The sequence below is a fragment of the Ornithorhynchus anatinus genome, chromosome 8, assembly GCF_004115215.2.
Source record: "Ornithorhynchus anatinus isolate Pmale09 chromosome 8, mOrnAna1.pri.v4, whole genome shotgun sequence".
Lineage (NCBI taxonomy): Eukaryota > Metazoa > Chordata > Mammalia > Monotremata > Ornithorhynchidae > Ornithorhynchus > Ornithorhynchus anatinus.
The window spans coordinates 29534400-29545199 of NC_041735.1; the positions used below are offsets into that span (position 1 = coordinate 29534400).

Here is a 10800-nt window from a genome sequence, read left to right on the forward strand (position 1 = left end):
GTGCTTAGAACAGTGCTCTGCACATAGTAAGCATTTAACAACTACCAACATTATTATTATTATTATTATTATTATTATTATTTCCAAGTTCACTGTGGGCTTGCCTGGCCCCTTCCTGGGCGACTTCCTTTTGGGGGAACCTTCGGTCCTGAGTTCGGCTCCATCCAAGGGCTCCAAGCTGTAAAGACTAAATTAATAATAATAATGCTATTGGTTAAGGGCTTACTATGTGCCAAGCACTATGCTAATGGTATTCATTCATTCTTCCATTCAATCTATCGTATTTCTTGAGCACTTACTGTGAGCACACCACCAAATTAAGCACTTGGGAGAGTACTATGCAACAATAAAGAGACACATTCCCTGTGCACTTACTGGAGCAGAGCATGGGACTTGGAAGAGCCCAGTACATCAGAATTTGTAGACCCAATCCCTTCCCACAAGAAGATTACGACCCTGAGGCAAATACAAGTTAATCAAGTTGGACACAATCCCTGACCCACTTGGGGGTCACAATCTAAGTAGGAGAGAGAAGAAGTATGTGATCCCCATTTTGCCAAACTGAGGAACTGAGTCACAGACAAGTTAAGTGAGTTGCCCTTGGTCATGGGCAGGTTTAGAACCTAGGTCCTCTGACTCCCAGATCCATGCTCTTTGTACTAGGCCATGCTGCCTTAAATGACTTGGGGTAAGCCTTCAACTAAATGCTACGCATGTCCCTTGAATGTAAGACCTCACGGCTGATGTTTCACTGCTTAATTCTAGGTTCTAAGCTCACTATAGGTACTAACTCTGTTGTATTATACTCTCCTCAGTGCTTAGTATAATGCTCTGCACACAGTAAGTGCTCAACAAATATGGATTGATTCATTAATTCACAAGCTGCTATTCTGCAACAGCATTAGCCTTAAAAAAAATGTAATCAGCATCACGGAGGAGGAAGAATCACCTTGACAGGTGGGTTGGCCGAAAGAAGTCTCTGGTGGTGGCCAAATGCTTTCTCTCCCCTTCCCTCTGATTAGTAATAATTGTGGTGTTTATGAAGCATCTTCAATTGGACTCAAACTGATGCTGCCCCAGAAGAGCCTGGGAGGGCAGGCATACTTTACTATTTTACAGGTGAGGCAACTGAGGCACAGAGAGGTTAAGTGACTTGCCTAAGGTCACCTAGCGGGCAGGGGGCACACCTAAGACAAGAATTTGGGTCCTTTGACTCCCAGCCCCTTGCATTTTCCACTGGGCTGAGTCTGGTTTTACTTGTAATAACATCACACCTGCCTGTAATTGCCTGTTTTGTGCCAAACATTTCTCAGAACGGCCCTGTTGAAATTAATATTAAGAGACAAGATGACAAGTTTCCAATAACTGGAGTCATGGGGAGTGGGGCTGGTGGCAAAGACTAGGACCAGGCCTCCATAAGAAAAACTGGGCAGAGCCAAATAATTCTCCGGTGAGTCCTGGCTGGGCAGGGGGAAAATCCAAGTAAATAGCTGACTAGAGTTGGAACCTGACTCTCTCTGGCAGGGTAAACAAAGAGCCAGCCAGAGCCGCTGGAGGTCGAAAAGTCCGAGGCCTTCAGGATAAGGATGATTTTCTGCTGGCCAGTTGCCCAGACCCTAGTTGACATGTGACTGTCCAGGGCCATTGTCAAAGGCCAAATGTAGCCCAAGTGCTGGTGGAGTGGTATTATTCCACTCACTATCCAGCATCAAAAATCTCCTAAGGAGGTCATGCTGTGGCTCCTCTAGTTGCTGTATATCCCTCTCTTCTTGGGTAGAAGGAGTGTGTTTGTGGCAGAGGAGGGTTTTGGCCTCTTCTTATCCGCTTTTCCCAGCCCCTGGCAATGACCACCAGGACTGGCTGGACTTTCCTGTCGGGCAGTGGGAGCCTATCAGCTCTCCATACGGCAGACATGCGGGACCTTTTTCAGCATGGCTTGGTAGAGTGGCGAGGGCATGTTGAGGAGAGGAAGGGGGCAGAGGAGAAAATGAATAAATAGAATAAAAAACTAAAAGAGAGGGCTGCAGTGGAATTATGGATACTTCAGATCCCTCACTCCCTTTTGTCAGCTCAATGACCTGGGTAATTCATATCAAAACGATTTGGGGTGGGAGCAGGGTGGTCTTGGATTTTCCAGCTAGTTCCCCTGGCTCTTTCCCCCCATCCCTCACCATTTTGCTTTTGTCCTTGGAGACCTAAGTTAGGGGTGTGAGACGCGGCAATTACTTCAGTAACTCAGACAAAACCTCATGACAGTTTGAATTACGGGGGTAACTGAGGTGAGTAAGGGATTTTGCTGTATCTGTCTTTAGTGCCTAGTCTCGGTTTCACTTTTAGGGTGGGTTAAAACTGGCCGTGTGCAGGGATGGGGGAGGGCTAAAGTGGGAAGAGACAACATGTCAGTACTGAGGGACGGTCTTACGAACTGACATTCTCTGTCTGAATCCAAGATAGAGCTCTGATCTTTGATCTTCCCTGCCTATGCCCTTTGGAGTGTATTATGAACTTCAGAACGAAACTGCCAATGTGGAAAGCCTAACTTTAACAGTAGTATTGAGTCTACATCAGGAACTGGTATGTTTCCCAATGATTTTTCCAATGTTCTCGATTGGGTTCCTTATGAGGAAAGGTGAATTCCCAGCCCCCAACAAATTCATGTTGTCCTGGGCCAGTCCGAAGGGAAACATTCCCTAAGAAGCCCCACACTACCAGCCCTGCCTGATTACACTGCTTGGAAACATTTTTATGTCTGTGTGGTCTGTTAAAGTGGAAGCTCCCTGTGGGCGGAGAGCATTTCTTGAACTTCTGCCAACCTTTCCCAAGCTCTTAGTTCAGTGAACTGTCCTCACTCTGCACTCAATAAATAACCATTAAAACACTACTGCTGCCTAGCTCATGGTGGAATTCTGATCTCAGCAACTTGTCCCGATGGACAAAAAAACCATTCATCATCCATCAACGTTGTGACCGTCTTTGTCACAGGCAACAACAGAGACTGTGCCGCGTACTCTCCTACATACTTGAGGAACCAACAGAAAGAAGCATAAGGGCCAATCCTTGTCCTCGGGGAGCTTGCTGTCTAATGGGGAAGATTGGTCTACAGAGCAAACCATTTCTGAGATTGGGTGGGTACAGCCGTGCATACAAAACATAACTCAGTAAATACACCGGGAATGAACAAACAAGTAGATAAGCCCAGAAAAGTGTCCAGGTGATTGAGGGGATGGCAACTACAGGAAGGAGGATTGTCTCCTGGCTTTTTCTATGCCGTTGAGTCATTTCTGACCCATAGCGACACCATGGACACGTCTCTGCCAGAATGCCCTGCTCTCCACCTGCGATCGTTCTGGTAGTATATCCGTAGAGTTTTCTTGGTAAAAATATGAAAGTGGTTTACCATCACCTCCTTCTACACAGTAAACTTGAGTCTCCTCTCTCGACTCTCTCCCGTGACGCCGCTGCCCAGCACAGGTGAGTTTAGACTGTAGCAGATTGCCTTCCACTCTCTAGCCACTGCCCAGGCTAGGAATGCAATGCCTCTGCTTGACTCTCCCTCTCCTCATCGGGACTGATAGAGTACTGGAAACTCTCCAGATGTGACCCTGAGAAGGGTTGTCTCCTGGAGGAGGTAGCTTTTTAGAAAGTCTTGGAATGAGGGAAGGGATGGGTTTGGTGATGCTGAGAGGATGAAGATGTTTTGGGTGGGGCGAAAAATGTGAGCAATCAATCGGAGGCAGGAAAATTGAGGAGGTGGTGGCGAGGAGTTTGCCTGGGAGGAGCAAAGAGCAAGAACCGGAGCTTAGTGGGAGAAGAAGGAAGTTAGAAATGAGGGGGTCCTAGTTTTCTGGCTCCACTATCCGCCTGATTGGACTCAAGTGCAATTTCCAAGCAGTCTGGTAATAGGAAGGGGGGGGCCAGGAGCATCCCTGGGGTTATAGGTTCTTCTGAGGCAATCAGAAGCAGTTTGGCTTAAGTGGATAGAGCACAGCCCTGGGAGTCAGAAGGACCTGGGTTCCAATCCTGGCTCCTCACCGTGTCTGCTGGGTGATCTTGGGCAAGTCACTTCACTTCTCTGGGCCTCATCTGTAAAATGAGGATTAATTGTGGCATTTGTTAAGTGCTTACTATGTGCCAGGCACTGTTCTGAACTCTAAGGTGGATACGAGTAAATCGGGTTGGACACAGCCCCTGTCCCACAAAGGTATCAATCACAGTCTCAATCTCCATTTTATAGATGAGGTGACTGAGGCCCAGGGAAATGAAATGACTTGCCCAAGTTCACACAGCAGACATGTTGCGGAGCCAGGATTAGAGCCCAGGTCCTTCTGACTCCCACTATGCCATGCTGTGAGCCCCATGTGGGTTAGGGAGTGTGTCCAACCTGATTAACAAAATCTATTATTATTAATATTATGATTAAAAGAAATACTCCCTGATGTACCATAGCTGTCCTGCTGCCTTTTCTGCAGGAAACTCTTCTTCTCGAGGTGAACCATGCTAGTTACCAGTCAGTTTCTCATTAGGTTAGAAATATGGCTGTTAAGTAGCTGGTAGGATCCATTGAGATTCTTTTCGCCTTATTCCAGTTGCTGCAACATTCTCCTGGGTTTTTTTTTAGGTGCTTACTATATGCCAAGCACTGTTCTAAGTGTTGGGATAGTTCCAAATTAATCAGAGAAGACACAGTCCCTGTCTCACATGGAGCTCCCAGTCTAAGTCAGAGTGATCTCCAGGGGGCCTGGCATGATTGAGGGGATGGTGGCTTTTTCCTGAGTAGCTTCTACTGTTAATATGCTAGTCGTTTTCAGTCACCTGCTCCTATAGGTGCCATCCATAGATGCCAACCCTAGGGACTTGATGGGGGGAAGGTGACAGTTTTCTCAGCCCCCGGGTTTCCAGCTGTTGGGGGTGAAGCCAATGTTTTTGACTCCATAGTAGTTGAGCTGCACCCCCAGGATTCCTCACCCAGATCTCAGATGAGACACAACTTCTCAGCAGGGCTGAGAAAAGCTAAGAGTTTCTGAGCCCTAAACTGCACCCTCCCAAGAAGCAACCCTGCCTGACGAGTTTACAACTCACGAGGGAGAAGAGGAAACACTTCTGTTGCCTGGGAAGGAAGGCAAATGGAGTGAGAAGCAACACGGCCTACCCGGAAGGACACACGACTGGGCGTTGGAAGGCCCAGTTCTAATCCTGTCTCTACCACTCACCTGGCATGTGATCTTGCTCAAATTGCTTAACTTCTTGGTGCCTCAGTTTCCTCACCTATAAAATGAGGATTCGATGCCTGTTTTCCCGCCAATTAGATCGGGACTCTACAGGGGCTCAGTAGATATGTGTCTGATGGCTTTGTGTCTACATCAGTGCTTAATATAATGCTTGGCCTACAGAAAGAACTTAGTGAATGCCAATCTCATTATCATGTATTATTATGAAGGGAAAGGGGGCAGACGTCCATTCATTCATTCATTCAATAGTATTTATTGAGCGCTTACTATGTGCAGAGCACTGTACTAAGCGCTTGGGATGAACAAGTCGGCAACAGATACAGATCTGCGTCCACAGATCTGACCGCAGGGGGACTTGTTTCCCAGCCAAGATGGGTCGTGGCTTATCTGGGGCCCTCACGTGGACACAGCTGCCAAACTAGGCCAGGACCCATGTTGGCTGGAGGTTGTGTCTGGGGCCAGGCAGGCTCCGTCACATGCTAAACCATGCACCCCTTCACAGTGATTGTGTCATCAGCATCGCCGGGATTGGGTGAATCCCTACTGCGTGCGGAGTGCTGCATTAAAACCCAAAGAGCACAGCAGAAGAACAGTACAGGTTCCCTGCCCTCTGGGGGCTTACAATCTAATCGGAGATATGTCTAGACCAGAATTATTTACAGATAGTAAGAGAAGGAGGAAAAAAACCCTATAATAGGTAGTCAAAAGAAAAGGATGAATTAACCAAATAAATTATTAAGTATACCAGTGAATATAAACAGGGAAATGAGTGTTGAGCGTGATAATATAATAATAACTGAGGTATATGTTAAGCACTTACTATGTTCCAGGCACTGTACTATGCGCAGGGATGGATATCAGCAAATCGGGAAGGACACAGAGCCTGTCTCACGTGGGGCTCACAGTCTCAATTCCCATTTTACAGATGAGATAAATGAGGCCCAGAGAAGTGGAATGACTTGTCCAAGGTCACCGAATAGACAAGTGGAAGAGCAGGGATTAGAACCCACAGCCTTCTGACCCCCAGATCCATGCTCTATCCAATATTCCATACTGCTTTTCTATGTATAAATGCAGACATGTAGATATATTATTTAAATGTCATCAATATGATGCTAAAGGTACCACTGCTGGATCGATACGATTAGCTATGCCCCTCTCAGTACAGAGCACCATGGTCAGAGGGCAGAAGGAAATTCCTCCAATGCAGAGGACATAGCCTCCGGAGACTGTGCTTTTGGGTCTGCATTTGGGTCTGGGCAAATGCTGCCCAGCGGAACTTTTCTATTTCTGATACCTCTGCATGAGGACTAAGACCCGCCATAACTCAAAGGTGCTTTAATGCAAGGGTTGGCCAGTAAATAACTAGGCAGAGCACGAAACACTCCCTTATTTATCAAATTAAGAGAGAAGAGCTAGTGTTTTCCTATACATGGCAGAATGCCTCATATGCATTAGCTCACTAATAGCTAATATTACCAGTCATTGTTTATAAGGCATTTTGAGACTACAAATGCTTGGTGAATCTGAACTGGGGTACTCATGGTTACGCTGCTTGAAGATGAGGGCGAGGACCAGAAAAACTCCCAGCAAAGTGCTCTCCAAAGCGCTTAGGCAAATTGCTCAGCAAAGTGTTCAGCGAGTTGCAGAAAGAAGGAGAAGTAGAAAATCCTGGACGAGATGTAACACATCAATTGATCAATTGATGGTATTTGAGTGGTTTCTTTGTATAGAGTACTGTACTATGTGCTTGGGGGAGAAGTCAGTCAATCATATTTGCTGAGAAGTTACTGTCTGCAGAGCACTGTAGTAAGCACTTGGGAGAGTACAATATAACAATATAACAATTCCCTGCCCACAAGGAGTTTGAGACAGACATTACCGATATGGATATAAGTATTGTGGGGCTGGGATGGGGGAGGAATAAAGGGAGCAAGTCAGGATGACCAGAAGGGAGTGGGAGAAGAGAAAAGAAGGACTTAGTCAGAGTAGGCCTTTTGGAGGAGATGTGGCTTCGATAAGGCTTGGACGCAGAGGAGAGTAATTGTCAGATATGAGGAGACAGGGCATTCCAGACCAGAGGCGGATCGTGGGTCGGCGACGAGAAGGACGAGATCAGAATACTGTGAGAAGGTTAGCGGAGCGAAGATTACGAGTTGGGCTGTAGAAGGAGAGTAGCAAGGTGAAGTAGGTGAGGGCAAGGGGATTGAGTGGTTCTTGAGGAAAGGGAAAGCATGGCCTGAATGTTTTTATAGAAAAATGATCCGGACAGCAGAGTGAAATATGGACTGGAGTGGGGAGAAACAGGAGGCAGGGAGGTCAGCAAGGAGGCTGTTGGAGTAATCAAGGCAGGATGTGATATAGGATTGGATTAACGTGGCAGCAATTTGGATGGAGAGGAAAGGGTGGATTTTAGCCAGAGTCTAATACAGTAGAGTTGGCAGACTTGATCTCTGCCCTCAAGGAACTTGGAGCTTAGCAAGGAAGCTCCAAGCTCCTTAAATAAAACACAGATAGGGGAAGCCACAAAGTAGGAGGACATGAATACAAGTGTTACAGGGGTGAGGGTGGGTAAGCACCTAAGTGCTTGAGCAGAGGATAAAATAATTAATGAAAGTGTGTACAAATGAGACTCTGTGGTCCTGGCAAGCTTAGCTCTCCTAGGCCATTAAGATTTCATTACCAGAAAAAGGGGGAGAATCTGTGGTTGACTTGATCTCGTTTCATGGATCGCTGTTAGAGGTAAGAGCTGTGCCTCTATTTAAATTCCCTGTCTTCTCCTTTGATGATTCCAGTCCTGACCTTTCAAGAATTGGCAATAGCTGGAGCTCTTCCCCACTAGACAGGGAGAAAATCCTACTTCTCTGGCCTGGGCTATAAAATAGCAATTTCCTGGAAAATGCTGGAAAAGGAAGCTATTTTGGCACTGACCTATCCAGATCCTTTCCCAAATCCACATTTCTCTTGGTATGATTTAGATAGGTCTTTATGCTACTTCTCATACAGAAGGGGAAGGATGCTTTAGGGTTGGCACAATCCCCAACTTCATCTCCCTGGAATTACCTCACCTTTTCTGGAAAAGAAAATAATGATGAGGCCTGAAAGCCAAATACAGTGTATCACCAGATTTCCTCTCTTCCAAGACCTCTCTCTGCCTTGACTCCCAAGGTAGAGAGAGCTGGCTGCCCTGAATCCGGCCTACTGGGTGACCTAGGACAAACCCATCAATTAATCAATAGTATTTACTGAGCGCTTACTCTGGGCAATACAATAGAGATAGGAGACATGATCCCAGCCATCATGAGTCTTACAGTCTCATGGGGCGACAGATGTTAGAATAAACCACAGGAAGGGGAAGGAACCAAGTATAAACTTATGGGTAGAAGGGCCATGGATGGTGGATAGGAGCATCTAAGTTCTTATGTGATGCCAAAATGATGAGGTAGCAGGACGGCTGCAAAAATCTCTATACCCCGGTTTCCACATCTGTAATAATGGTGATGATTCCCTCACTCCTTCCTCTTTGATTAGAAGCCCTGAGTGGCTCTGTAATCTGATTCTCTAGAATCTACTTTAATGCCCAGCACAGTGCTTGGAACCTAATAAGATCTTAACAAAGACCACAGCTAAACAACTCCCTCGTGAGCTCCTTGTGGACAGGAAATATGTCTAAAAACTCTATTGTATTGTTCTTTCCCAAGCACTGGAGAAGCAGCCTGGCCTAGTGGGAAGAGCATGACCCCGGGAGTCAGAGGACCTGGGTTCTAATCCCGGCTCCATCATCTACTAGCTGCGTGACCTTGGGCCAATCACTTCACTTCTCTGTGCCTCAGTTACTTCAACTGCAAAATGGAAATTCAATCGTACTCCCTCTACTTAGACTGTGAGCCTCGTGTGGGACAGGGACTGTGTCTGGCTTGTTTAACCGGTATCTACCCCAGATTTTAGAACAGTGCATGGCACATAGTCAGTGCTTAATAGTGCTCGGCACACAGTGTGCAGTCAATAAATACCGTTGACTGATTTATACCTCACTTTCCTGGTGCACTTAAAAAAAAAGCTATTTGTTAAGAGCTTACAATGTCACAGGCTAGGTGCTAGGATAGCTACAAAATAATGAGGTAAGACTCAGTCCATGTCCCACCTGGGCCTCACAGTTTTAATCCCCATTTTACAAATGAGGTCCAGAGATATTAAGTGACTTGCCCAAGGTCACAGAGCAGACAAGTGGCAGGATTGGGATTAGAGTCTTCGGACTCCCAGGCCTGTGCTTTTCCCAGAGGCCATGCTACTTTCGTCTCCGTCCCCTGTTTCTCTACAGCAACTTCCCTGTCAAGAATGATTTAGGTGAAAATGAATTTTTGCTTGAATTACATGGATCATTAGCTCAGCTCTCTGCTTTGGCTGGGGGTTGGAAGTAGCTCATCAGTGGTAGTGAGGTCATCTGAGGGTGCAGGGAAGAAACCAACATGAAGTCTGGATTTGGGACTGTTGACATTCAGTCTTTCTCCAGTCTCCAGGGGTGACCTCGAACCTTTCACTCCAACTTTCCTTGCCGTCCCTTGAACCTTGACCCTTAGGCCTTGACCCTTAGGCAGAGAATGGTGTGGCTGAAGGCAGAGTTTTGGTGGCTTTATGACCTCCTGCTGAGTGTGGATCGGGGTTGCTGCGAGGAATTGAGGCTCCAATGCAAAACAGGGTTTGGTGGAGTTTGGGAGCCCTGGTCTTTATTCCTGCAGCCAAGCCCTGGAGGGACCCTTCCAGTTACCTTTCATTCGGTCTTTCCATTTCAAACCTCTCATCTTCAGGGATTTTTGACATGTGGTATAAATTTTCTGCCCAGAGGGGATTTTATCTTAAACGAAATGTGGAAAACAAAATTCCCAATCCCACGACGTTTACTTAAAATAGATAAAAACAAAAGAGAAGTTTGGGTTTGCAGAGGTGGTTTTTCACTCAGAGAAGGACCCTGGTTTGAAAGGGGTGGTGGGAATGGAAATGAGGATTGAGGCAGCCGGGCCTGGATTGAGATGGTGGCTTCAGGGGCTGTAACCCAGGGCAGAAAGGAGCCCCTGAACACCCCACATTATGGCCTCTGCCAACAGCTCCATCGACTACAACTTTTGCCCGTCGAAAGCTGCCCATAACTGAAGCTGGGTGGAGCATATTTCCCCCCTCAACCTCCCTGCCTCCAAACGGAGCCCAAGAAATGAGCCCAAGTCTGAGAAGCCCCTGCGTCTTCTTGTCCTGGATCCCTGCCTTCTCCTGAAGAGTCTCTTGGAGCCACCAAAGAATGGGAATCACAAGGGAATCGCAAGAAGCAGCCTCACCTAGTGGATAGAGAAGGGACCTGGGAGTCAGAAGGACCTGGGTTCTAGTCCCTGGTGCTCCACCTGTTGCTGGGTGGTCTTGGGCAAATCACTTAACTTCTCTGTGCCTCAGTTACCTCATCTGTAAAATGGGGATGAAGACTGTGTCCAACCTGATTACCTTGTATCTCCTCCAGCGCTTAGAACAGCACATAGCATTTATCGAATACCATTAAAAAAAAGGACCTGGGTTCTAATTCCAC

General features: G+C 46.7%; 1 non-coding gene across 1 annotated transcript; it reads right to left on the minus strand.

Moving 5' to 3' along the window:
* Positions 1-3480: 3480 nt before the first annotated feature.
* Positions 3481-3612, minus strand: LOC114814096. The gene has a single exon (XR_003761838.1). It is a non-coding gene; the product is annotated as a small nucleolar RNA SNORA7 (small nucleolar RNA).
* Between the last annotated feature and the right edge of the window lie 7188 nt (positions 3613-10800).